The 26,001-nt window shown below is 56.9% G+C and overlaps 1 protein-coding gene across 2 annotated transcripts in view; it reads left to right on the forward strand.

The window, feature by feature from the left end:
• Positions 1–26,001, forward strand: part of NEK6 (NIMA related kinase 6) — a 92,804-nt gene that overhangs the window by 10,948 nt on the left and 55,855 nt on the right. The window contains exon 1 of one of the 2 annotated variants that reach the window (XM_047768369.1): positions 25,156–25,290. The exons of the other annotated variant lie outside the window; for it this stretch is intronic. The gene's annotated coding sequence lies outside the window, so the exon portion shown is untranslated. Of the gene's footprint in view, positions 1–25,155; positions 25,291–26,001 lie in introns of those variants that run through there. 2 annotated transcript variants of the gene reach the window in all.

Consider the following 26,001-nt stretch of genomic DNA (forward strand, 5'->3'; position numbering starts at 1 on the left):
TCAGGCATGGACTTGGCTGGCCTGACTCAGTGGGTGTGCCTTTCCTTCGTTCGTCTCCCCCAGGAATTTTCCTGGTCTTTTGTGTTTGTTTTAAATGCCAGCCTCCTCGGCCAACCCAAGAGGAAATGAGGACGGGATTTTTGTCTGTGCAGAGGCTGGGGACAAGGGTGGGGGCCGCCCACTCTTGATGGTGACAGCATGGCATTTGGGGGACAGGCGAAGAACATACTTTGACTTCAGGCTAACAACTTTCTATGCTCTCCCAGGACACCAGACATTGGTCATCTGTAGGTCAGGGACACCATGACCAGCGTTTCCAAAAGCCCCAAAGGGCAGTGGCCTGTAAAAGCATTTTAGGGACACTGGGGTACCAGAGAGACAGTTTGGAAGAAGCCGTTTGGTCGCTGGTGTGTGAGAAGTTCCCGGATGCTCAAATGGCCCAGGGGGCAGCATCTTTGAAATTGCACAGGGCTGAAAATTCCGGGACATATGGTCACTGTGATATGCTGATGTTAGCAAGCGAGATATTTAATTACCCAGAAAAACCCCCTTGCCTGCCCACTACGGGTTACTGGAGAGCCTTTATCTCTCAGGAGGAGGGTCTTACACGGTGTAATTCGGACCAGCAGACAGGGGATCATTATCCCTCATTAATTTATTAGCTAATTAAGTGATTTATCTAGTCACGCATTCATTCCTTCAATTGCCATTCAACCAGCAACACTCACTGGATCCCACTACGGCTTTGGCCTGGTTCTGGGCGCTGGGGATGGAATGAAACAGGAAAACAAATGTGACTGAATCCCAGCTGGGGGGCAGCCCATCGGGCGGTGGCCGGGGCTGCAGGAGGATTGCTGAGCACCTACTATGCGCATCCCCAGGGAGACCCGGAAAGGAAATGACAGAGCCTGAGGGATTTGAACTCTTGTCCTGTCTTGTGGGGATTTTCCTTTTTGGTCCTGGTCCTCTGCTGTGATAAACCCGGCCGGCCACCATCCACAGGCCGCACGATGACATCCCCGGAATGAACCTGAAACAATCCAGATGCCCCAGGAACCACCGCGAGTACAAGGCTTCCCCTTCACACGTCGCGTCTTAGTTCAGCGTCTTGCCACCACCCAGCATTTTGAGACAGAATGTGAGATCTCGTAGTTGGCTAAATACATAAATATTTTATGTCTCGATATTCTGAAAACGCAGCCCAAATGCGCAGAACTGCAGCACATCAGTGCTATAGATCATATGTTATAATAATCTGATGACATGTTGCTTAAATATTTATGGGCTGATGTGACATGACAATGGGGGGAGAGAGCAGTCTCGGAGCAGAGTCGCGGCAGATGCTAGGAAGGAGGGAGCAGACGTGCACGAGCCCTGGAAGCACCCTGCGACGCCCCGGTTTCCCCTTCGATGTTTCGGGGTGGGTTTCGTGGCCGTGATGGCAGTGGCTGACATGCGCTGAGCACCGGCCGCGTGCTGTCCCCTTCACCGACATCCTTTCGTTTTCCTCATCACAGCAACGCCTCCAGGATGCGACCTTTATTAACCCCAAGTTATAAGTGGGAAACCGAGGTCCGGGGCAGTTCCGATCCGCCCCAGGGCCCACAGCTGAGGGGTGGCCCAGGATCACAGCCGGGGTGGGCCGACTGTGCCATCTGAGCTCTTAGTCACTGTGACTTCTGCTCTCTCGGTGACGAGTCCTTTCAGAAAAGCCTGTTTGACCCCATGCTCGGTACCAGCTGGACTTTATAAAGTACAGAAAGAAAGGTGAGTTCTGTAATATGCTGGGCCAGAATAGAAACCACAGGAACAAACAGCTACCCTGGGAGTAGACCGATGGTGAGATCAAGCCACTGTAGCCTGGTGCCTGGCAGTGCCAGCCCTCTGCCTTTTTTTTCTTTTGTCTTTTTAGGGCTGCACCTACGGCATGTGGGGGTTCCTAGGCTAGGGGTCGATTCGAGCTATAGCTCACAGTGACCCCGGATCCTTAAGTCACTGAACGAGGCTAGGGATCGAACCTTCGTCCTCCTGAATACTAGTCAGATTCATGTCTGCTGAGCCACCACGGGAACTCCTGCCCCTTTTTTTTTTCATTGTTGACTTTGTAGTCACTTAGGGAGTGGCTGCTGACTATCCTGTGCCCCGGCCTTTGCCTGTCCCTTCTCCCTGCCGTGCCCACGCCGGCCAGGCTGGGGACTCCACTTAGTCTCCAGCAGCCCTGAGAGGTGAGTAGAGGTGTCCCTGCCTCTCAGATGAGGGGCTTCTGCCCATCTCCCCACGCCTTCGGGAAGCAGTCTGCCTCTGCCGGCTCTTGCCTCCTCACCCTCCCTGCTGCGCTGCTGAACCCGCTCCCTCCGCCTGACTGTGCTGCCAGCAGTCCTGCCCTTTTCATCACTGCTTTGCAACCTGGCTGATCGTCACATCCCTGCCACCGGAGAGCAGGCCGGGCCCACGAGAAGGCAGTAAGTGACCAATGATAGGGCTTCAAAGAACAAGACTGGAGGGAGTGGGAGGGTGGAGGAGCCTTGTTCCGAGAAGCTTCTTCGGCATGATGGCCTCAGACCGGAAGCGATGTCTTCTAGCTTTGCAGAGTCCTGGGTGTTCCCAGGGATCAATAGATACGTGGAAGGCAGGGCCAGCCACATAATTTGTGGAGCCCTGTACAAAGTGAAAATGTTAAGCCCCCTTGTTCAAAAAGCAGGAAGAAAGCTTTTCTTTTTCTTTCTTTCTTTGTTTTTTTTTTTTTTTTTGGTCTTTTAGGGGTACACCTGCAGCACATGGAAGTTCCCAGGCTAGGAATCAAATCGGAGCTGTAGGTGCCAGCTTATGCCATAGCCACAGCAATACTGGCTTCAGCAACATCACATCCTTAACCCACTGTGCAAGGCCAGGGATTGAACCTGCATCCTCATGGCTACTAGTTGGGTTCTTAACGCACTGAGCCACACCAGGAACTCCAGGAAGAAAGCTTCTTCCTCCCGTTCACAGTCTGTCTCCACCTGTCGCAGTGTTTTTAATTTGCTGTTTAATGCCACGATCCCCTAGTCACAGGGACACTCACAGGGTGAGTCCAGACCCTCGAAGATGCCTGTGGCCCCATCCTGTGGCTCCGTGGGCAGACCCACCTGACCCCAACCCTCCCCACACCTGCACCCAGGCCCCTGCCAAGGCTGGAGAATGCTGGGAGCGGGCTGGGCAGCTGGCAGTTGACCAGGCAGGGCAGGACCACTGGTGAGCCGAGGCTGGACGCCCCCACTCCGCACACCCCAACTTCATTTAAAAACCACAAGTTCAAAGATAAAGTGAAGACTTTCCAGAGAATGAGCACAGAGCGTGAAACCCCAAGCAAGGGGCTGTCTGCGAAGGACAGGGCCAGATGTGACAATGCTGGTCACTTGCCTGTGAAGCTGGGAGGACTGTAGCCTTTCAGAAAGAGCAAGGTCCCTGTTCAGGGTCTTAATGGGGGGTTGGGCCCAGTCTTATTGGAAGGGAAAATTCCGCCGGGAGGAACTGTCTGCAGCCCGCTGGCCTGGGGAGGTGGCTGCTGTCAGGTGACCCGCTGGTCACCCGCTTCACCCGGGCCTCTCGTGCAAATGACGCCAGGGACATGGGCCTCCTGGGACATGCCCTCCCTGCTCCAATCCATCACGTTGTTGCCGGATGTTATTGCTGTGACAAACCCATCCCCCTGACTTCCTGTCCTGGAGTGACAAGGGTCAGAAATCGAATGATAAGGTTGCTGACTGGCTCCTTTGGGATCAGTGCCAAGCAGGTGGTGCCCTGGAGATCAGAGAGGGCTGGGCGCTTGGATTCCACCAGCCACCCACGCTGTTCCCAGCCCCGAAATTGGGGGCCTGGCAGCCACAGGATGTGGATATCTTGAAAACATGCATGGGGGGGAGGCCTGGGACAATTAACTGACGGGTGTTATTTAGTACCTACTGTGCACCAGTGGTCTGGCCAAGTGCTTTATCTGTTAATCCTCCCAACAATTGAAGGCTGACCCCATTTTCTAGATGAGGATAACTGAGATTCAGAGCAGGAAGCCACCCATCGGTCCAAAGCCATAAGCCACATGGTTTGAAAATGGAGATTTGGACCCAGGCCAGGCTGACCCCCCACCCCCCCTACCCCCAAGCCACAGCTCTTCCCACAAACCCAGGCATGGCTGCATGGCCGGGGTCACTACGTGTGCGTGGGATGGGACAGGAGCTGGACCCCAGCCGCTGCTGTCTGCCAGCTCCTGCCTCTGGGCAGTCACCCTTCTTGGCAGGGAGCAGGTGCAGAGGCTCCAGCTCCCGCTTTGCTCCTCGAAGATCTAGCCAGCTCTGTGGCTCTTCTTTAGGCCCAGAGAGGGAGGAGGGAGGTGCTGGGTGCAGCAAACCCTCGCCTTGTCTCCTTGGCTTGTTGCTTCTCACCAAGGCCTCCGACGTCTCATTGCAAAACGAGGGATAGTTTCAGTTCCCGTCCCAGGGGGAGTTTTCGTGATCCTGTGAGGCACGCATATACATGACAGACACTCAGCAATTGGTGGCTGTTAATTGTGTTGATAATTAATGGCATCGTGGGGTGAGGACTGACTGCAGCTTGGTGGCACCTGTGACACTCAGGAGCACCTCTCCACACTGGGACATGATAGAAATCACTCCACCCAGAGCCACCCTCCCCAGGGAATTCATCCCGTCCTTGTTTCGCTTGGTCATCCAGCGATCCAGCAGATTGTTCTAATGTGGATACTGAGCAGAAGGGACAAAACAGAGCTGGCCCTCCGGTGGGGAGACCAACCAGAAACCATAGTTTGTTCAGTGTCACTGGTCCAGGTGTTGGGGCTAGGTGAGGGGGAGGTGTAGGAGGGCTGGGTGTCCCCGGGCTGCTTGGTGGAGTGACCCTCCCTGAAGTCTCTCAATCGCCTTGGAAGGCCGTCGCTGGGGATTTAGCGTGCTGCCTGTCGTTCAAGGTCCCAGCTCTCCCAGGGGGCCTGGGGTGGCCTCCTCAGGTGGCTTTGCCTCCCGTGTCTTTTTTGGGATGCGGGAGTTTTTCTCAGGCTCCCCCAGGACTCTCAACTGCTCCCTCTCAGGACTGCTGGTCCCCCAGGCCACCCTAGGCAGGCTCTGGCCACGTGTTACCACACTGACTCCCCTTGGTGACCCTGTGAGGCAGGTTCTGTCAGTCCCATTTTACAGATGAGGAAAGGGAGGCTGAGTGTTCTGCTCCAGGGCACACAGGAGGTCTGTGGCTAAGCGAGGAGTTGAACCCGGGCCTTCGGTTCCCAGAGCGCATAGCCTATACCACTGTGCTGCAGTGCCAACAGCCTACTATGTGTCTGGGTGGTGCTGGGGAATGCAGGAGGGTGTGCTGACACTAGAAAGAGCATCATGCTCCAACTGGCCTGACAAGTGGCCACTTCCCCGTGATCTGGGATTGCATGTGCTCTTCGCTCCAGGGCTGTGAGAGGGGTGGGGTTAGCCCCGTGTTGGGGTTGAGGAGCCTGAGGCCCAGAGAGATTCCATGGCTTGCCCAGGTCACACAGCCCTGGGCAGCTTGACTGCAGGTCCACTCACTCTGCGTGTCCTTCCCTTTGGCACTGTCCTTCCCAGCTTTGGCCTTCACCCTCATTTTGCATTTGTTTAAACCGAAGCCCAAAGAACAATGCAGCAGCTTGATCCCCAGCTGGGGTTGCGGTGGGGGTGGGGGGTGGGGAGCCCTTTGGGTCACCATGGAAACGAACGCCCATTGCACAGTGAGGCTGCTTTGGAGGTGCTGCTGCTTCTCAGGGCGGGAGAGGCCGGGAGAGATGGGGGCTTGTGATGAGGGCCCGTGGGTGTGATCTGGGGTCGGGGGGACTGACACGAGGGCCGTAGGGTTTCCTGGCATCTGGGACAGGCAAGCCTTTTGAAAGAAGAGCTTCCCAAAGCGGTGCCATCCCACTGTTGGCCAGCCGTCCTTAAACGGCAAAGAAACAGCCGTGTTCCGTGTTCACAAAATGGTGAGCTGGCATTGGGGCCCATTTATTTAAAGCTGGAATCAGCGAGGCTAAAGACTTGAGCCCTGCGTGGCATCTCGCCGCCTGGCTTGCTTGCAGCAGGGGGGCGTAATCCTCAGGGTTTTCTTGCCATTTACGGTTTTTGTGTTGTTGTATATTTGTAAAATGAGGCTTCTGCTGGCAAAAGCAGGTTTTAGCGAGCGCGGCAGCTCTTTCAAGACCTAATAAGGCCCCCAAGGAGGGTGTGTTCCGGCAATACTTTCCTCCCCCACCCCCCCGGGGGGGGGGGCGGCCCATCTCAGCTCGCCTCGCACACTTTGGGCACCTGGGTGCCATCCGTCTTGCTTCCCATTAATGGAATTACCGCCATCACTTCTGCGGGACAAGATGGGCCCTTTGGAACTGCCTTGGGGACAGAGGCGGGAGCAGCTGCCAAGCAGTTTTGCGTAGAGGGGAAAGGGAAGAAAAAAGAGAGACGGAGAAAAACCAAACTCTTCCAATTGGATGGTTCTTTGGGTCCTAAGCGCCGGGGCCAAGGAGAAAGGGGACAGCAGGCCACCCTGGGACATCTCTCAGAGGAGCGTGGACAGGGCCTGGATGGTTCCCTGCCCCAGTGCCTAAGAAGAGGGCTTGTTGCCCTGAACTCACACCTTCGGAGGAAGGGAAGAGGGGGCAGCACGTACGGGGGCCCTCACATGTGTCTGACCCTGCGCCGGCCACTTGGAGTGTGTCATGGGGAGTGGGGGTCGTTGGCACCGTTTTCAGATGAAACAGAAGCAGCTCAGAGTCCAGAAACTTGCTTCGGATCGTCTGTTTCCTACGTGGTAGCTCTGGGGTGTGTTCTTGTTCCTGGGCTGCCCTCTGGAGAACAGCAGGAGGTGACAGGAAGTAGCAGAGTGAGGACTCCAAGTCCAGATGCCTGTCACCAGCCTTCCCTGGCTTTACCCCCTGATTCTACAAGAGGGAGCCAACATCTGGGGGAGCTTTGCTGATAGGCAGTGATGCTGGGGGAGGGCAGTGCTGAACACTCGGGCTTCCTGGTAGTGAGAGTTCCAGCATTTGAGCCCCTGAGAATGGAGGAGGGAGGTGGGGAAGGACTTTCTGTAGTTACTCTGCCTGCCGGCCTAGGCACCCCTTTGCAGCAGGGATGGCAATCATTGTCACCTCCAGCGCCAGCGCTGATAGATTGGTCATGGCCTCCTGAGAGGGCATATTGAGGAGGCTTTGGGATTGATTAGCAATGTCTGCTGTGTGCACAAGAGTGGGGAGAGGAGGAATGAGAGGGACCAGACTCAATACAGTTCTCAACCTGAGCTCTGACCCCAGGGGTCATTGTCCTCATTGTTGGTCGTGTGCCTTATCACACTGTGAACTTGGGGAGGGCACAACCACTTGTGTGTCTGGGACACAGTGGGAATTCAGCAAATACCAGAAAGAAGGATTGATGAAGGCCCTGCCAAACTGCAAAAGAACTGTCAGTTGGGATTCTCATACAGTGAATGTTTTTAAAAACACATTTCTAAACTTCTAGGGGTGAGATTTAGGTGCTCACATGTTTAAATCAAGGCCTCCCCTCCATGTCACTCATTTGTGTGTGTGTGTGTGTGTGTGTGTGTGTGTGTGTCTTTTTAGGGCCACACCTGTGCATATGCGAATTCCCAGGCTAGGGGTCAAATCAGAGCTGCAGCTGCCGGCCTACGCCACAGCCGCAGCAACTCAGGAGCTGAGCCGCATCTGCGACCTACAGCATAGCTCATGACAACGCCGGATCCATAACCCACTGAGCAAGGCCAGGGATTGAACCTGCGTCCTCATGGATGCTAGTCGGATTCATTTCCGCTGAGCCACGATGGAAATTCCTCCATGTCACTAATGTGCTGGCTGCCTTGGAATAAGTAACGTCACCTTTCTGAGCCTTGGTTTCCTCATCTTTCAAATGAAGTCCCTCATGGGACCATGGCGAGGGGGGACCAAGGCGGTAACAGACACGGAGCCTGGAGCCCACAGGTGGGAGGCTGGGCATTCAGAGGTGTCCACTCCGGCTGTCCCTCTTCACCTGCCAGGCCCCATCCCACTGCTGTGCCGAACTCTAGGCTCTCCTGGCCTATAATGCCTTTCTTCGATGCTTTTCTTCTCGCTTCTCAAACTTCATCTTCTCCTGGAGTCTCCTCAGACCTCAGACACTACATAAGACCCTGTTCTGAGCCCCACAGCCCCCTATACTTCCCTGTCCTGCTGTGTCCCCTGTCCCTTGGGGCCCACTGACAGGTCAGTCCCCTGGACTGGGAGCCTCTCTAGGGATGGGACAAGTTGATGTTCCTCTGTGGTCCCAACACCAGCAGGGCCTGGCCCGGCAAAGGCCTTGGTGACAGTGATGAGGGGAAGGAGTGATGCACACCCACCTCCCCCCGAGTTTGCTCCTTAGAACTTGTTACCACGGACACAGCTGAAACTCAAGACTTAAACACTGTGTTTGAAACCCAGGCCTCTGTTGGGGACAAATGGGTTGGCTGGAGAGATAGAACCTGTCCCATGGGGAAGAAACATTGTGATTCACACACTTTGTGGGCCTGCTAACAGGTGACTCCTTAATGAAGGGTTTGATCCTATGGATGACGCGGCTGTGATCCTGTGATGATCCACTTTGACCTATGGGTGATGATCCTGTGATCCTGTGATGATCCACTTTGACCTATGGTGATGAACCTGTGATCCTGTGATGATCCAGGGTTTGATCCTATGGGTGATGATCCTCTGATCCTAGGATGATCCAGTTTGATGGTATGGGTGATGATCCTGTGATCCTGTGATGATCCAGGGTTTGATCCTATGGGTGATGATCCTGTGATCCTGTGGTGATCCAGGGTTTGATCCTGTGGGTGATGATCCAGTGATCTTATGATGACCCAGGGTCCTATGGGCGATGGGCATTGGGAAAAGTCTTGAGTTGGGGAGTGGGTCCTGAAGCTCAGGTGTGGCCTGTGTGGAGACTGGGGTGGCCACGTGGGAGGGTGCTGCTGCAGATGTCAGGGTGGGTGCGAGGGGTGGGGGCTGGGCTGGGTGAGTGATGGCGAGATGGGCAGCCTGGGGCAGAGGTAAGGAGGGGCTTGGTGTCTGCAGTCTGTGCTCCTCCCTGGAGACCCCTGGGTCAGGGTGGGAAGAAGTTGGGGCTGCAGATTCTCCAGAACCTTCCACTGTGGCTTCAACTGCTTGAGCCCCTCGGGAGTGATTCCCAGTCTTAGTGAGGGAGGGGCCGTGAGCTCTTTGCCCTTTGACTCAATACCTGGGTTTGGGGCAGGATTGGAGGTGGGGTGAGGCCAAGGCCCGTAGGGCCAGACTAAGAATAAGGGGGAACAAGAAGAATCAGGAAGCAACAGTGAATTTCCTGCAAGACATTGAAGGGGCTGTTGACTCGCAGTTGCTTGTTGTGAGCAGGGGCCTGCGTGTGGCTGGAGTGTGTTCAGAGGGGGAAGGCTTGGCTGCGGTGGAGGCTCCACGCCCCATGGCCAGCACCTCCTCTGTAGATACCAGTTAACAGTATGTGATTATTTATCAGCTGTCTTCTTTTTAAACAACTCTTCCTCCTACCGCACTTCCTCTTGCACCAGGGCAGACACCAGGTGTTTACTTGTGCTTTCAATGTCTAGTCTTCACCATTAAATGGTTTCCTCTTGTGGTGGACTCAAGACTCAGAGAGGTCAAGTGACTTATCCAAGGTCACACAGCAAGGATTTGATCCAGGTCTGTCTCCCCTGGGTGCACCTGAAGATCAGTAAGGCTTAGCCAGGTGGGGAGGGAGCTAGGTGGAGGGCAGATGGGATGGGGAGGAGTCGGGGGGGGGCAGTGGTTGCAGAAAACAGAGGCGCTGTGGTGGATGACAGACACATGTCAGCTGGGACGGGGGTCAGAGGAAAGGAAGCCTCAGATGCCACCCTCTGCTCCGCTTTGGAGTGATGGCTTTATCTAGACGTCTTGGAAATTGATGGGGGGGGGGCGTGGTCTGGGGAGCATTTCTGGTGGCGTGGGGGGAAAGTGGTTTGGTGTCATGGAGGGTGTTCAGGCAGGGAGACAGGGAGGTTGGTGTAGATGCTGCTCTGGACTCCCCCAGAGCTCTCAGCTGCGTGAAGTGGAAATTCCACCCCAGAAGAACCCTTCGGCTTTTCTCCCGGGGGGTGGGGGGTGGGGGGGGAGTCACGCCCAGGGGCGCCCCGGCCAGCCCTCTCCTGCTGGGTGTCGGGGTGTTGGGGTAGGAGGCCCCTCACCTCCGCACCCTCAGCCTCTCTCACAGCTTTCTTGTGAAAAACAAGGCCGACGCCTACCGACTTGCTGGGGACAATGTGAGAATAAATGATAAAATATGTAAAGCTCGCTGCAGCCGCTTCGGAAAGGGGAAAAAAGTGCCACGGATGTGTTATCTTCCCTAAATCCGGATTGCTGCGTGTTTTTTCCTTCCTGGGGATGAAAGAAGCCAGAGTTACTGTGAGTGCATCTGCCCAGGAATGCAGCGATTTCCCCCCATTTCCAGGTAGTCTCGTCAATCTGCAAGAGCCCCGGCTTGCTTTCTCGCTTGTTTTTATCAAAGTGTAATTGACTTACAGCGTCGTGTCAATTTCGGCTGCGCAGCATAGGGACCCAGGCATAGGCATTCCTCTTCTCCTCCTATTTCCCATCATGTTCTCTCCGAAGTGATTGGATATAGTTCCCTGTGCTGTACGGAGGACCTCAAGGCCCATCCGTTCTAAATGTAGTAGTTTTGGAGTTCCCGTCATGGCGCAGTGGAAACGAATCCGACTAGGAACCATGAAGTTGCGGGTTTGATCCCTGGCCTCGCTCAGTGGGTTGAGGATCCGGCAATGCTGTGACCTGTGGTGTATGTCATCGCAGATGCAGCCTGGATCCTGCATTGCTGTGGCTGTGGGGTAGGCTGGGCAGCTGTAGCTCCGACTGTTCCCCTAGCGTGGGATCCTCCATGTGTCACGATGTGGCCCTTAAAAAAAGACAAAAAATAAATAAATAAATGTAGTAGTTTTCATCTACCAACCCCAAAGAACCCCGGTTTTCTAATGTGCTTTGTGGGGAGCCAATTGTATTGTTACCATGGTTGAATTCCGATTCTCCTCTTATCTTGATTGGTTGATGGGTCTGGTGGGGTCAGAGGTGAAGCTGTTCAAACGAGCAGTTCTGAGCTTTAATGTTTGTCTCTGGCGCATTGAGTGCGGTGGGGAAATGGGCTGGGGTCAGAGGTTCCCCAGGCCTACCCAGCTATCAGCCTGTCTTGCCACTGACACATGACCTATGGCGAGGGGCTCACAGCATCACGTTGGGTGCGAGGCCACGTGGCGCGGTCCTGAGGTACCCAGCAGGTGAGCCGGCTGCTCCCAGGATCTGTCCAAGCATCGTTTCCCATGAAGGGGGAGCCTAGCCTAGCCCAGGAGCCCCTGCACCCCCTCTCAGAGCCACATAATGCCAGGGGGCTCTAGAGACTGATCTGCCCACCGAGGGGTTCAGCCACACCCTCCCACCCTGCCACCCACCCCCAAGGACCCACTTGGGATACAGTCCAGATATTTTTTATGTTGAATGGATGAATGGGGGCGAGCAGACCGAGGTGTCAGATACTGCCTGGATGACTTCATATACTTGGGGGTGGGGTGGGGGTCACATTTCAACATCACCAGAACTCACTTCTCATCTAGGGAGACTGAGACTCAGAAAGGTCAGCATGGTGGCCAAGACTCCCAGCCAATCAGCCGCGGGGCTGGTCTTCACAGGGCTTTGACCCTCCAGGCCTGTTAGAGCACTGGCCCCTCTCCTTAGCCTTTGCCTTCTGATGCCAAGCTCCCCGAGGGCTGGACCCGGCAGCCCAGGACCAGGTCCATACTCCCCCTTCCCTCTCCCTCCCTCCCCCTGAGCACTGTGCCCCCATCTAGAGCACACACACCCCACTTTGGTGCCCGGCAGGTGGGCCTCCTGTGTGCCAGGCACACCTTGGGTCTTTGGCCTCCACCATCTCATCAAGCGAGCTTTTTAGGGAGGGCTTCCGGTGTTCAGATCACGGCAAGTGAGGCTCAGAGAGGTGCTGAAACTTGGCCTTGATTTTCCAGCAAATAGGTGAAGGACCTCCAATTGAAATTCAGGGAGGGCCATTGCCTGTTGGAACAGTCCTGCTGGAGGAGAAGGGTCATTTGTTTGTGGGCCGGCCTGGAGCAAGATGATTGAGAAGCCTAGACTATGTCAATGGTCTGGGGGGGCGGGGGGGGGGGGGAGCTGGATGGAAGAGGCTTTCCCACCAAAAAAGAGCCGAGGGTCCACTGGGGTCAGGCAGGACCAGCGCTCAGGGTGGAATTCAGGCTCTCCCTTGGCTCCCTGGGCAAGGCGGGCTGATGAGGCTCCCCAGCCAGGCCAGTCCTTAGACACCCTGCTCTGGCCCTTTCTTCTGTGGCCTGGGTCGTCCCGCCTGTGCAATGGGAGGAAGGAAAGACCCTCCCTCCTCCTCTCGGACTGTTGATTATTTGCTAAGCCGTTTGCTGCACCATCTGAGTTCATTGTCCCCGCGACCCTCTGAAGCCTTATTCGTAGCACCTGGCCCGCGCCTCGGCTGCTTTTCTCCGTAGCTCTTACTGTGTCTAGAATGACCGTGTCTATTTGCTGCCACGTCTGGAGCCGTCTCTTGACTACACACCTCTGGAGGGACAGGACTTTCTCTGCCTGTGCCTCTCACGGTGCCGGGCCCTGTGAGCCTCTCAAGAAAGCCCTGGCACAGGATGACGGAATGAAGGAATCTCGTTTTCTTGGCAAGGAAAGGCAGCCCCCAGGGCACAGGTCTATGCCCTCCGGCCTGTCCGGGCCGGCTGGGGCCTCTCTCACTGACGGGCCCTTGGCCTGGAATTCCAGGTGCGCCTGGGTCCCCGCAGGTCCACGGCGCCCAAAGAAACTTCCAGTCCACGCTTGTGGCTTTGGATCAGCTCAGAAGAAGCGTGTCCTGTGACTGCTCAAGGAATCTGGGCATTTAGCCCAGAAAAGAGTGTGTTTCCTGGCTTCCTGAGAACTGGGGCCCACCCTGCCCCTGGCCTGGGTGTGCAGGAGGGGAGGGAGGGAGGGATGGACTCCAGCCCTGGAAGGCAACAGCGTCAGCCCTTAGCATCTGAGGCTGTCCCGGCAAGGCCACCCCGGCACGGCTGTCAGCCCAAGCTCTCTGGGCAGAGGTTTCCCCCACGCTGGGGGCATCTCAGAGATGGGATTAGCGCTCTCGAGTTCCTGGCGAAGACACATTCCTTGAACGGAGACAGATTTTTATCCCCAGGCGGCTCTGCCAGCACGCCTGGCGGGTTTCCACGGGGCAGACGTGGGTGCAGTGGTCACGAATTGCAGGGGTGACCGGCTTCCACTGGGTCATCGGGCCACCGGGGCCAGATGTTTGGAAGGCTCCTCCCCACAGAGGCAGGCATCTGGCCTCTCCCTCCAAGGCTGGGCGCGGGGTTTACGAGGTGCCTTTGAAGAGGGCTGGAGCCGTCCGGCCCGTGATGTCTGCCCGTTGCGTAATTTCGCAATTTGCTTTTCTTTTCACCAGAAGGGTCAGTGCGTGTCTCTCTCTCTCTCTCCTTGTCCCTCCTCCTTTTCATTTTTCTCCTCTCTTCCTCCCGATCCTCCCTCATTGACTGGCCTGGAATCCCTCCTCCTCCTCCTCCTCCTCCTCCTCCTTCTCCTTCTCGGGCTGGGAGATCACCCAGTCCTCAGAGGGGATTAACTGAAATCACCCACAGGTTAACTGGAATATTCTTGTCAAGTCCCTGAGATGGAGAAAACCTCCTTTTTGCAACAAAAATTTTTGGTTAGGCGTTCCCATCGTGGCTCAGTGGTTAACGAATCCGACTAGGAGCCATGAAGTTGCGGGTTCAATCCCTGGCCCTGCTCAGTCGGTTAAGGATCTGGCGTTGCCGTGAGCTGTGGTGTGGGTCACAGACGCAGCTCTGATCCCGCGTTGCTGTGGCTCTGGCGCAGGCCGGTGGCTACAGCTCCGATTGGACCCCTAGCCTGGGAACCTCCATATGTCGGGGGTGTGGCCCCAGAAAAAGACCCCCCCAAATTTTTTTTTGTTATAGTTGATTTACAATGTTCAGTCGATTTCTGCTGTACAGCAAAATGACCCCGTTGTCCATATGTATATATTCACACATTCTTTTTCTCACATTATCCTCCATCATGTTCCACCACAAGAGATTGGATCTCATGGCCTGTGCTATACAGCAGGACCTCATTGCTTATCCACTCCAGATGCTACAGTTTGCATCTGCTAACCCCATACTCCCAGGCCGTCCCACTCCCTCCCCCTCCCCCTCCCCCTTGGCAACGCCAAGTCTGTTCTCCGTGTCCATGAGTTTGTTTCGAGAAAACCTCCGTTTTGTACTCAGCCGAGCGTGGAGGAGGCCAGCCTCCCTTCTCTTTGGCCAGGACGTTACGAAGTCACCCAGCAGGGCACAGCGGCCCGCAGTTTGGTTCCCAAACACCAGACCCAGACCGGACCCAGGGCTGGGTGACACGGTCGCGGACCCATGGTGACATGAGAAAACTGAAGGACAGGTCTGGCATGGGCTGCTTTCTCCTGTCAGGTGTCCCTTTATGCAGGACGGAAATTTTGTTTTAGATGTCAGGGAACGTCGGCCACCTTCTGTCCATGTTCGCAACTTGGGGGAAGCCTTTGAGGCCTGTGAAAGCCCCAGCCCTGGGAACCACTGACTGACTTCCTCTGCGGCTCCCGAAACAGAAGTTGAGCCCGAGGGAGTCTCGGGTGATGCCTGCAGTGCCTGGAGAAGCCCGGCTGCCTGTGAGGGCCAGCTGTGCCCCCCGGGGGTGGGCAGGGAGTGTATTCACTTCCTGGGGCCTCCACAGCACATCCCCACACACACGGTGGCCTAAAACAATAGGCATTTATTCTCCCACAGCCCTGGAGGTCAGAAGTCCAAAATCAAGGTGTGGGCAAGGTTGGTTCCTTCTGGAGGCCCCGAGGGCGAGTCTGTTCTGTGCCTCTCTCTCCTGGCCTCTGGTGGTTCCTGGCAGTCCTTGGTCTTCTGTGGCTTACAGTCACCCTAATCCAGTCACGCCATCTCGTCTTAATTTGATTGCATATGCAGAGACCCTCTTTCCAAAGAAGGCCCTGGTCCCCAGTTGCAGGTAGTCATAAGCTTTGTATTCGACCTGGTACGGGGCCTGGGGTGTGAGGAGGAGGGCCTGCCAGTCTGGACAGAACACTGATGAGCCTTAGGGTGGAATGCCTCCGGCTGTTGCGTTGGGTTAACAGGGTACCCAGGGGGTCGGCTGACATCCCCGCCCGAGACAGAGGTGCACAAGGACCCCAGGCCTCGAAGGGGCAGCCATCCTCACAGCCAGGGCTGGGTCATGTCAACCCCACGGAATAGACTCAGAGAGACCTGGCCAGGGGCTCGCTGACCCCGTAGTCCATGCTCCGCATCCCAGACTCACTGGTCATACAAGTGTTTAGTCCTTCGGTGGCACCGGCCACGACGGCTTAGAGCCAAGGGCCTCTCCTCGCCCTGCAGGAGCCGCTGGTCCTGGCCCTGCTCCCTGGGCCAGGAGAGCAGCCCCTCCCCGTAATGACAGGGCCCCGCCGTTACCATTGGGTGACGCCTGCCAGCGCGGCCTCCGCCTGCTTTGTGGGTAAAGGGCAGCCTGCAGGGCAGGAAGGAGGGACCCAGGCTCTTCTGTCCCTTCAGGGACACTTATCGTTTTTGGCACAGGCCCTGCAGCCAGATGTTTCCGGCTTAGCTTCTCAGCCTGACACCTCCCGGCTGGGTGGTCTTGAGCAAGCAAGCCCCAGGCCTCCACCAGCCTCTCAACCCCTCTTCTGGGCCCGAGGAGTAGGGCATCCAGCCCTACCCGTTTCAGGATGAGGGAAGGGCCGAGTGAATTAGAGGTTGCGACCCCCTTCTCTGCATCCCTCCGGTGCCTAGCACAGGGGCTGGCACACCGTCGGTGCTCAATAAATACGCACCAAATAGGACAGAGTGGCTCGGAGCCTGGAATGTAAGCCTCATGGCACTCCTGGGGCATGGCCCCCTGCAGGGTCTCTCGAGAGGGAGGTTCTGTAGGCGTTTCCTTCCTCCTGGCCATGGACAAGTTCCCCAGGGTCACCAGGGCAGGGCTGGGGAGGTCAAGTGAGCACGTAACGTTGGCAGAGGCAGGATGCTGCTGGACTGTGACTGGGGCTTTGATTCATCACGTAAACTCATTGAGTAAAAATCATACTAAGCTTGGTCCCGTGGGAGACAGGGTGTGCACAAGAGCACTGGAAAGGGAGTCTGGGCAGCCACATTCTTGCCCTGATTTTGCACTGCTTAACCGGCTCGGTGTGCAGGTGTTCACTCCCGCCCCCTCTGCAGACCCGAGGCCACTACTGTTGTTTGGAGCTAGTCCCACAACGAATGCTCGTCCTGCCTGGCCTCCGGCTTTTGCACATGTGTGCCTTCCCGCTGGAGCCCCCCCCCCCCCCCCCCCAGTCTGCTTGGTTCAGGGCAGGTTCCTATTCTGAGCAGACACCCCCACCTCCCCGGGCAGACCACACAGACCTTTCCCCGTGTTTCCACACCCTGGGTGCGCGAAGCAGCAGTTACACTGGGTGCTAGATGATGGTTTAGGAAACTCCTTATTTTTCCCTGAACAAGGAGCCCCACTGAAGATGAGGACTGGTCCCAGTGCCCATTGGGCCGTTGAACAGACGATTTTACGGCCTCGGACACACGGTTTCCTGCTTTCAAGGACAGGACGTGGACTGGTGGATTCTTAGGGGGTTTTTCTGAGGTCTCTGGTGAGACATGAGACCTCGGATGAGTGGATTCAGGGTTTCTCCTGCTCCCAGGAATAGAACAGTGGCGTGGCAGCGACTGCCTGGGTGTTGAACGATCATCTGGCGTCGATGCAGTGATTCGAACGCAAGCTTTCCCGGGTGCTCGGCACAGCACTCCCACTCAGTGGATCCTGGGGTCTTTGGAAAGACCAACTGAGGTGGCTTCAGTGGGGCGATTCTAACCGCCCTTGGGCCCCCCACCTCCATCCGTCTGCAGGAATGCTTCCCACATGAGGAGGGAAGCACGGGGGCGTCCAGAGCCCGAGACACCCTCGGTACCCACCCCACAGAGCTCCCTCTGCGCCTCTGCCTGGCTGGAGCTCCCCTTCATCATGCAGACAGAAGCTTCCACTGGGGGCCTTCCCCACCTCCCTACACCCCAGCCCGGCACGGGATTTCAGCCCCCTCCTTTGCCATCTCCCGACTCTTTGACGAGATGGGGCGCGTTCAGGGTGGTATGGCCGTAGACTCGCCCGGCTGTTTGGATCAGCGGCTCTCCGAGCCTCAGTCTCCCCATCTGCGAAATGGAGATAGTAACGCCCACCCGTGCAAGGGACCCAGCGGACCCAAATATGTGGCACAGTGCGTGGCCTGGAGTGGGAGCACGTTCTCACCACGAGTGTGCCTTGCTCCAGTGATCAGAGTGAAGTGGAGATCAGCCGTCTCTTTGTTGAAGGCAAAAAAATGTCTGTTGTCTGAAGAATTTTGTTTTGGAAGACAAGCCCAGGTTTTGGGTCAGAACCTTATTCCCTCAGGAATTTCACGGGTCGCGCATCCAGGCAGATTTTATAAGCTTGGTGGCCATCCAAGGCTTTGAGCCTTCCACGTTGGATGTTCCCAGGTCAGGCTTTTCGGGAATCTTGCACAGCTGGGCTGCTTGTCGCCTCGATAGCATCATTTCCACCAAGCAGGTTCTGTCTGGCTATGAATAGATGTTTTTTTTTTTTTTTTCTCTCCCTCTCTCTTTCTTGGATGCCTGAATGGCAGTCTCCCTCCTGCAGTCCCAGAGGCCGACCTGAGTATAAAACTCCAAAACGGACATCAGAGCAGGGTCGTCCATGCCTGCTTGGACTCGTGGCTCCTGGCGAGGCTCAAAGAGGCGGGTCGATGCCTGCTGTGACCTGGGAGTTTCCCAAGGGTCTCCTGGGCTGCAGTTGATAAAGGCTGCTGAGCAAAGTGAAGGAATCAGAGTTCACGGACAAGGTGGCAGCTCTGAGCAGCAGCCGAGTTAAGGAGGATGGTTCGGGGACGCCAGCAACGGGCCCGCTGGCATCGCAGCCACAGACGCAAAGCCCCTGAGGGCGGGAAGGACCCCAGAGCTCTGCCTGCTGCAGGCTGGAGGGCCTGGTGGCTCATGGTTGGAATGCGGGTTCTGGAGCCACAGCACCTGGCTTTACACCCCGGCTCTTCCACCTGTACCCGACAGCACGCCTGCCCTTTTTATGCCCTTTTTTTCCCCTCGTGTAAAATGGAGATAATTATGATGTAATACAAGGGGTCAGTGTCACTGAAGTGCATTAGAACAAGACTTGGTGCAGAGTAAATGAATAAGGGTAAATTGAGGCCCAGAGAGGGCAAGGGACTCGTCTGTGGTCACCCAGCAAGTCCTTGGAGCAGCCAGGCAGAAACTCATGATTCCCGGTCTCGTGGACATGTCCCCCCTCCCCCTTCCCCCTCAGTCAGACTGTTTCAACCCTGCCTTCTGCAGAGGAAATCGCGTGACCCCTCAGCCCACAAGAATCCAGACTGTACAGAATTTCGGAAACCTCTTCGGGCTGGCTGGGGGCCTTGTTGCAATTCTGTTCAGCTGCTAGTTTTTTTTTTTTTTTTCCACCTCTCCTTTTTCCTTTGCAATCTTCCCTATCTCGCCCCCTCTCCCAAGAGAAAAAGTAACCTCTTGGCAAAGGAGTTTGAGACTTGTCCCTGCTGTATGGCCCTGAACCAGCCCCCTGCCCTCTTTCTGGGCCTCAGTTTCTCCACCTGTGAAATGAGAAGGGTTCCCCCCACTCCCCTCCCTTGACAGGCTGGATGGCCCCTACCTGCCAGCCCCCACCTGCCGGCCTGTAGTTGCTTCGGGGACAAGCGAGCAGAGACGTGCCACCTAGAGTGCGGATCTGCGTTGCCGGTTGGGTGAGGGCTGACTAAACGGAGGCTGGTGACGCATCCTTCTAGGAAGTGAGGTGAAACCCACCAGAAATGCTGCCCGCTTCCGCCTACCTCCTGGTTTCAAAGGTCCTTTTGAGTCATCCAGTCGCCTGTACCGCTTGAGCTCCTGCTTCGGCAAAGTGCTCTTCAACCCCTTGGGGCCAGCTGGCCAGGCGGTCCCCTCTGCAGACACCCCAGCCATGAGTTCTGGAGGCTGCTAGCCGAGGGGATGAATGCCCAGCTCCTAGGCTGGTGACACCCCACCCCCGAACTTTGGTCTCCTCATCTGCGAAGTGGGTGGGCGAGCCCTGCCAGCGGGTGAGATGGCAGGCCCCAAATAGGCAGACGGGAGTCCTCTGCCTGCTCACGAGACCCTGGCTCTCCTGGGCTCTGGCTGGGGCACAGGCATATGCCTGAGACGTTGTTCTGCCTGGCTGTGGGGGTCAGAGGAACGTTTGACCAAGCCAGGAAGCCCGGAGGCAGACCCCACCCCATCAGAGCCAGCAGCATCCCAAGTACTGCTCAGCCTTCCAGTGGGGAGCCTGGGGCCCAGGAGAGGGAGGACCCGGGGCAGGGAGACAGTGGAGCCAAGATCAGAACTCAGGATCCTAGGCCAGGGGTCCCCTAGACCCTGGCAGGGGCCTCAGGCAGGTCATGCCCCCATTTCCTTATCTCGAAAATCAGCATCATTCCTGCTGGACCCACCTCCCAGAGTTGTCATGAGGCTCCGTAAGATGATGTGGCTAGAAATCCTTCTGCGGACAATCGGCAACTGTCCAGATGTGAAGCATTTGGTATTTATCATCCCGTGGGGTGTTTGTGTAGCCCTGTCACTCCGGCAGTATCTGATACAGAGTGGGTGCCCCGGAAAGTGTTGAATCAAGGAATGACAGTGGGTATCATTTATTAAGCACCTGCTGTGTACCAAGCAGCATCCAGGGAGCTTGCCATGATGTGCTGTTAAGCCTCACGACAACCCCGGGAGTGGGGGGTTTAGGTATGTCCCCATTTTACAGATAAGAAAGCCGAGGCTCCAAAGGAGAAGTACCTTATACCTAAGGTCACCCACAAATATAAGAGAGGTACGTGAGGAAGTCAGGGCTCACACCAGGTCCTCACGATTGGCGTCCTGGGTCTCCCCCGTCCTGGAGTGTGTGCTGCTGTTTAACAAACAGGTCCCCGGGCAGAGGGGTGAGAGGGGGAAGGATTTGTACGGAGCCTTGATCTGTAGCATTTGCCAATTTCCGCAGTGGAAACAGTCCTCCTGTGCCTGATTTCAGGCAACCAGCATGATAAATGTCTCACAGAATCCCTGAGAATTTAGCCCGCGGCCCCCGCGAGCCAGGAGTAGCATCCCCTGCGCACCCGGGCACCCCTCCACCTTGCACAGCCCCTCCCACGCCCAAGGAGGGCCCCAGAGCTAGCAGTGTCCCCTGGCCTGGGACAGCAGGCTGGAACCAAGCACCGCGTGGACTGGCTTGGGTGGGCATGCCGGTGCCTCCAGACGCCCCAGCCCTCTCCCTCCAGCGCCCCTGGGGCTCCCGGGGCTCTCAGTGTCACACAAAGACTGGGGAGGGGGGAAGGAGAGGTGACGACAGATCTGCAGCGCCGAGACGGGAATATTAAGGCCTGCCAGCCCCACGCTATTCCTGCCAGGCCCGGAGCAGGGCCCTGTAAACGCCGGGATATAATGGACAATAAAAGTCGCTGGAAAATAGTGAGTCTCCTAGGACCACTGTCATCCCTGCCACACACTGCTTGCCGGAACCACGAGCCCTATGATCACGAGGCACGATCGTCATGTGAATATATAGGGTCTCTCACCAGCCACGGGCCAAGATTTATTTTACGGAGACGATGAGGGGAGGGACCAGCTCAGGTTCATTGTCCCGATAACTTTGTAAAATGCTTTGCCATCACTTCCCAGCTTCCGGAGAACATGGCAGGAGCCAGGACGGCCTCTCCCCTCCTCCCCTCAAGCAGAGCTCCCCAGAGGCCAGGGTCACCTCCTGCCACGTTCCCTGGGGGTGGGCCCCAAGACTGGGGTCCCCTAGGGAATGAGGACCAGACTTACGGTGACAATGGGTGGGCAGAGTGGGTTGCCAGAAATGTTTGTGGCGGCAGTATTGCTGTTGAAGGAACGCTGGTTTTTATGCTGCTAACAGTTATCATAATCGTAGCAGCAGCCACATTTATCGAGCCCTTGTGTGTACCTAGTCCTGATAGTCCTGGGCTGCTGGCATTCCACCTGCATGTCCTCTACTCCGTCCTCATAACAACCCTCCCCACAAGGTGGCTCCTACACGGCTCCCCATTCACAGAGGAGGGAACTGCAGAGACGTGGCCACAGGCCTGATCCAAGCTCGTGTGGCTGGACAGAGGCGGTGCGGGATTTGAACTTGGGGCTTTCAGACTCCAGAGCCTGTGCTGGGCTGCCTCACCACACTTCCTGAGCCTCGGGTCCCAGATCAAGTGCCACCCCCTCCCTGCAGTCCCCTTGATGGGCTCAAGCTGGATGCAGCGGCTCCTTCGATGCTTCTGCAACTGAGTTAAGTACTTGGTCTGGTACCCACCCCATGACCACCCCGTTTGCCCCTTCCCTGAGGGCAGGAGCCCAGGGTGTACGCTGCAGAGTGTCCAGGTGAGCAAGGACTCAGGTCTGCCCTTCCATGTGGCTCTGCCTCTCTCCAGCTAGGACGCTCTCAACGAGTCACGTGACTTTGCCAGCCTCTCTTTCCTGCTCTGTCCAGTGGACACACTGTCTGCCTTGCAGGGTCGCTTTTTGAGCCCACGAGCCGCCAGCCCCACTCAAGGATCTGGCCCTGTACCTGGCACTAAAGGGGTGCTCTGTGTGTGACCCCCGTGTATACACATCCCACGCCCATGGTTGTGTGTCTGGGAGCTGGGAGGCCCCAGAGCTGTGCCTGCACATGGCTGTGGCTTGTCGCAAGTGGGGAGAGCAGTGTGCAGGGGGCTGGGGGCTGTCTTCTAGGGTCAGTTCCAGATCCAGAAGGTCCGCTCTTCCTCCTGGACATGAGCATATGAGTAGAGACAAGCTTCCAGCGCTCAGTTTCAGGGTGCCCCAGCCAATCGCAAATCCTCCATCAGCCGCATAGAAAAGTGTCGGCACAGGAAGCTGCCCCCCTAAGACTGCAGAGTTAGACCCACCCTTGTTGTAGGTGAGAAAACGAGGCCCAGGGACAAGTCATGACTTTCCCAAGGTCATGCAGCCCTGTGAGTCCCCGGCCACCACACCACTCACGTCGTGGCTCAGAGCAGAATTCACCTGCTGGGAATTAGGGATGGCCTCCTGCTTCCCAGGCCCGACTTGGAGTCAGCGAGGATCCCAGAGAATGTGACCCAGGAAGGTCCAGGGCCACCGTGATGTGGCCCTGGAAGCTGAGATGATGTGCCAGCCTGTACCTCTGCACAGGGTGGCAGGACTGGATGGAGGAGGCACTGTTGCCCGCAGACCGAGCCACACTCAGCTGCCTGGAGGTCATGCTGGAGGCTCCTGGTGACCCGGGGGGGCCTTGAGAGTCTGGTGACCAGTGGGACTCGCAAGCCCATCTGTGCCCCTCAGCGCCCCTCCGGCCTCTTCGGTGGCCCAGGTGGACGGGCAGGGAGGGACCAGTGGCAGACGTGTGTGCACACAGGCACGCAGGCTGAGCAGAGCCAAGGCAGACTTCTGGGAAGTTTTTGCCGCCAGGCCCGGGAGGAAGAGGAAGGCTCTGTGAACCTGTGTTTTCCCTGGAGCTGCCCGTCCTGGGTGGGAGCCCTGGACAGAATTCCTCTCCAGTAGACAGGAGGCCGGAAGCAGAAGGCAAACGCTCAGGCAGACGTGCCCAACTCAGGGTCTGACTGGCCTGTCTGGAGCCTCTGCCGTGGGTTGGGACTGATGCTACCCACCTCAGTGGGCTCATGGAAGACAGTCCTGAAGGGGTGCCCCATGCACCAGGGCCAGGCCTGTGGATGGTTGGCCTGGGCCCAGCTGCTACCACCAAGGGGGCCGGCACCTGGCATATGCCCGACAGTTGGGCCCGGCTGGTGGGGAAGGTGTGCTGGCAGGTGGCCGAGCCCCGGTGCCAGGATCTAGCGCTGTGTGTCCTCCGAGGCCTCAGCTGCCATATGCCTGCGTCAGTCCCAGTGGCCGAGCTGCAGATGGGGCGCGGGGGGTTGGTTTGCCCAGGGCAGAGCTGGCTCTGGTTCTGGAGGAGGAGGAGGCAGGTGCCAGCCGCAGGAGCTCTCTTCAGAGGTGGAGGGCTGGGTGGCCTGGAGGCTCCCATGCGTTCTCCCACCTGCCCATTGGTCCCCCAGCCTCCAGGCCTTTGAGCCCACTTAGCTCTCCACCCGAATCCCCTTCCCCTCTGGGGCTAACTCTGCCCATCCTTCTAGGCCACCCCAGACTCCTCCTCTTCTAAGAAGCTGTCCGTAGAGTTCCCATTTCTGGCTCAGGGGGGTTAAGAACCCGACATAGTGTCCACAAAGGACACAGGTTCCATCCCCGGCTTCCCGCAATGGGTTAAGGAACCGGCCTTGTGGAAAGCTGTGGCATAGGTTGTAGATGCACCTTGGATCCCGTGTTGCCATGGCTGTGGCACCCCATGGCCTGCAGATGCAGCTCCGATCCGACCCCTAGTCTGGGAACTTCCATATGCTGCAGACGAGGCTGTGGAAAGGGGAAAAAAAGAGAAAAAAAGCTGTCCATGACCTTGCCTGGCCTGAAGTGAGAGTCCATCAGTCTTTTTCTTGCGGGCACTTTTCGTGCTCTTTCTGGCTTGTGGTTATCCGTTCTCGTGGTGCTGGCTTCTCTCCTGTGAGCCCTTAAGAGCAAGGGGGTTTCCATCTGTGTCGTCTTGGGGTCACCAGTGGTCAGCACAGGCCCTGAGCAGAGACGCCAGCTGGGGGGGGGGGTGTGTGGGAGGGAGGGAAGGTGAGAATCCTCTGAGTGCTCAGTTCCTGGATCCACAGCCTGGTTTTGGAGAGCGTGGGGCCGGAATGAGGATGTGACTGAGCTTCGAGGGTAACTCCACTGACTGGGACTCTGTGATGCGTCAGGCCCGGGGCTAAGCACATTGGATCACCTGAGGTTGTGGGACCCTCCACAGCTCGGGGTGCTGCGTACTGTTTGTGCCCCTGTTTTACCCATGAGAGCACGGGGGCACACACACAGCTGGGACACGCCAGGGCCACCAGGACTTGAACCCAAGGCCTCCGCCTGTCAAGGCTCTCATCTCTCAGGCAACAAATGTTTTTGGCTCAGATCCCAAAAGAGAGACTAGAAAGGGTTAAGCTTGCTTTTTTTTTTTTTTTTTTTTTTTGTCTTTTGAGGGCTGCAGCCACAGCATATGGAAGTTCCCAGGCTAGGGGTTCAAATCGGAGCTACACCTGCCAGCCTACGCCACAGCCACAGCAACGTGGGATCCAAGCCGCATCTGCAATCTACACCACAGTTCATGGCAACACCAGATCCTTAACCCACTGAGCGAGGCCAGGGATCGAACCCACAACCTCATGGTTCCTAGCTGGATTGTTTCCGATGTGCCAAGAGGGGAACTCTGAAAGGGTTAATCTTTTAAAGGGACAGCAAGGATGTTTATGCTTCTTAGCATTCGCTGGCCCCTGTGGGGGTGGGTGGGATGGAGCATCTAAGACAAGGGCTGGGCTGGTCCCTCCCAGGCTGCTTTCATCTCAGCATCTGCTGTCAGGGTTCTGGGTTCTGGGTTGGGGGTGAGGAGGTGACGGAGGCTTTGGGGCAGTGGTCTGACAGTGTGGGCGTGGAGTGGTTTTAGGAGGCTGGGTCCTGGCCAGGCGCTGCCACTGCTGGGCTCATGGCCGTGGGCTGGTCTCTTGTCCTCCCACCTCAATTTCCTGGAAGGTAGAATGGGGGAGCAGGACCAGGTGATTGCAGAGTGGACCCTGGTTGCATTCCAAATTCCCCGGCTCGGGGCACACACACGCTGTCTCCAAGACTGACCCTGGCTGCTGCCATCAGATTCTAGTCCCTGAGCAGCGGGCCACCCGGTGGCAGTGACAAGTTCCTTTCACTACGGAGGTGGCAGCTGGAGCTATTTTTGGAGCAGCTCGTGGTGGGGGAGTTTCCTTTTGGCAGTGGCTGGTGATGGCAGTCTTGAGCAGGGGAAGTCCCATACGGAGTCAGGGCCGGCCCCTCTTCCTTCACCAGCCCTGGCACAGAGAGGCCACCCAGATCCCCGGAGGTCTTGCTACTGCTCGCAGCTGCGTCTTCCCTCAACCCTGAGCCGAGACCTTCCCCAGAGCTTCTCAGGAGCCACTTTGCAAGGTACTGGCCTTTGCCCTGCTCCACTGTGGGGAGCCCCTCACCCTTTTCTGCCACCTGGGGCCACTGCCTTTGCCCTCGAGGGTGTGCCCAGCAAGTGGCAGAGAGGCAGGCCCTAGAGACCTCTAGAGCCCGAACTCACAGAGTATCTGACCTTGGCTGCACCTCTGCCACCGCTGCCCCCTTGGCTGCCCACCCAGTGGGGGCTGGCAGTGGGCCAGTGCCATCAGCCTGGCATGCCCTTTGCCCCAGCCAGCTTGGGCTGGGGGCAGTTTCACATTGGCTGATCCTGGGCTTTGCCAGAACTTTTGAAGCTGCAGGGAAGCAGAAAAAGTAATTCTTTTCCCTTCAGAGTGGGTTTTTGGCTGCCTGGGTCCCTTCCTGATATCTGAGCAGTGAGCTCTCCTCAGAAGTTTCTCCTGCCAGGAATAGTCATCCTTTCAAAAAACCTTAAAAAGAGGGCAGGACAGAAAATTAGGGAAGGTCGGGGTTCAAGACTTCCGGTGGGAGTTCCTGTTGCGGCTCAGCAATAACGAACCTGAGTAGTATCCATGAGGATGTGGGTTCGATCCCTGGCCTCGCTCAGTGGGTTAAGGATCCAGCGTTGCCATGCGCTGTGGTGTAGATCACAGACGCGGCTCGGATCCCACATTGCTGTGGCTGTGGTGTAGGCCAGCAACTACAACTCTGATTCGTCCCCGAGACGGGGAACCT

The sequence above is a fragment of the Phacochoerus africanus genome, chromosome 2 (genome assembly GCF_016906955.1).
Source record: "Phacochoerus africanus isolate WHEZ1 chromosome 2, ROS_Pafr_v1, whole genome shotgun sequence".
Lineage (NCBI taxonomy): Eukaryota > Metazoa > Chordata > Mammalia > Artiodactyla > Suidae > Phacochoerus > Phacochoerus africanus.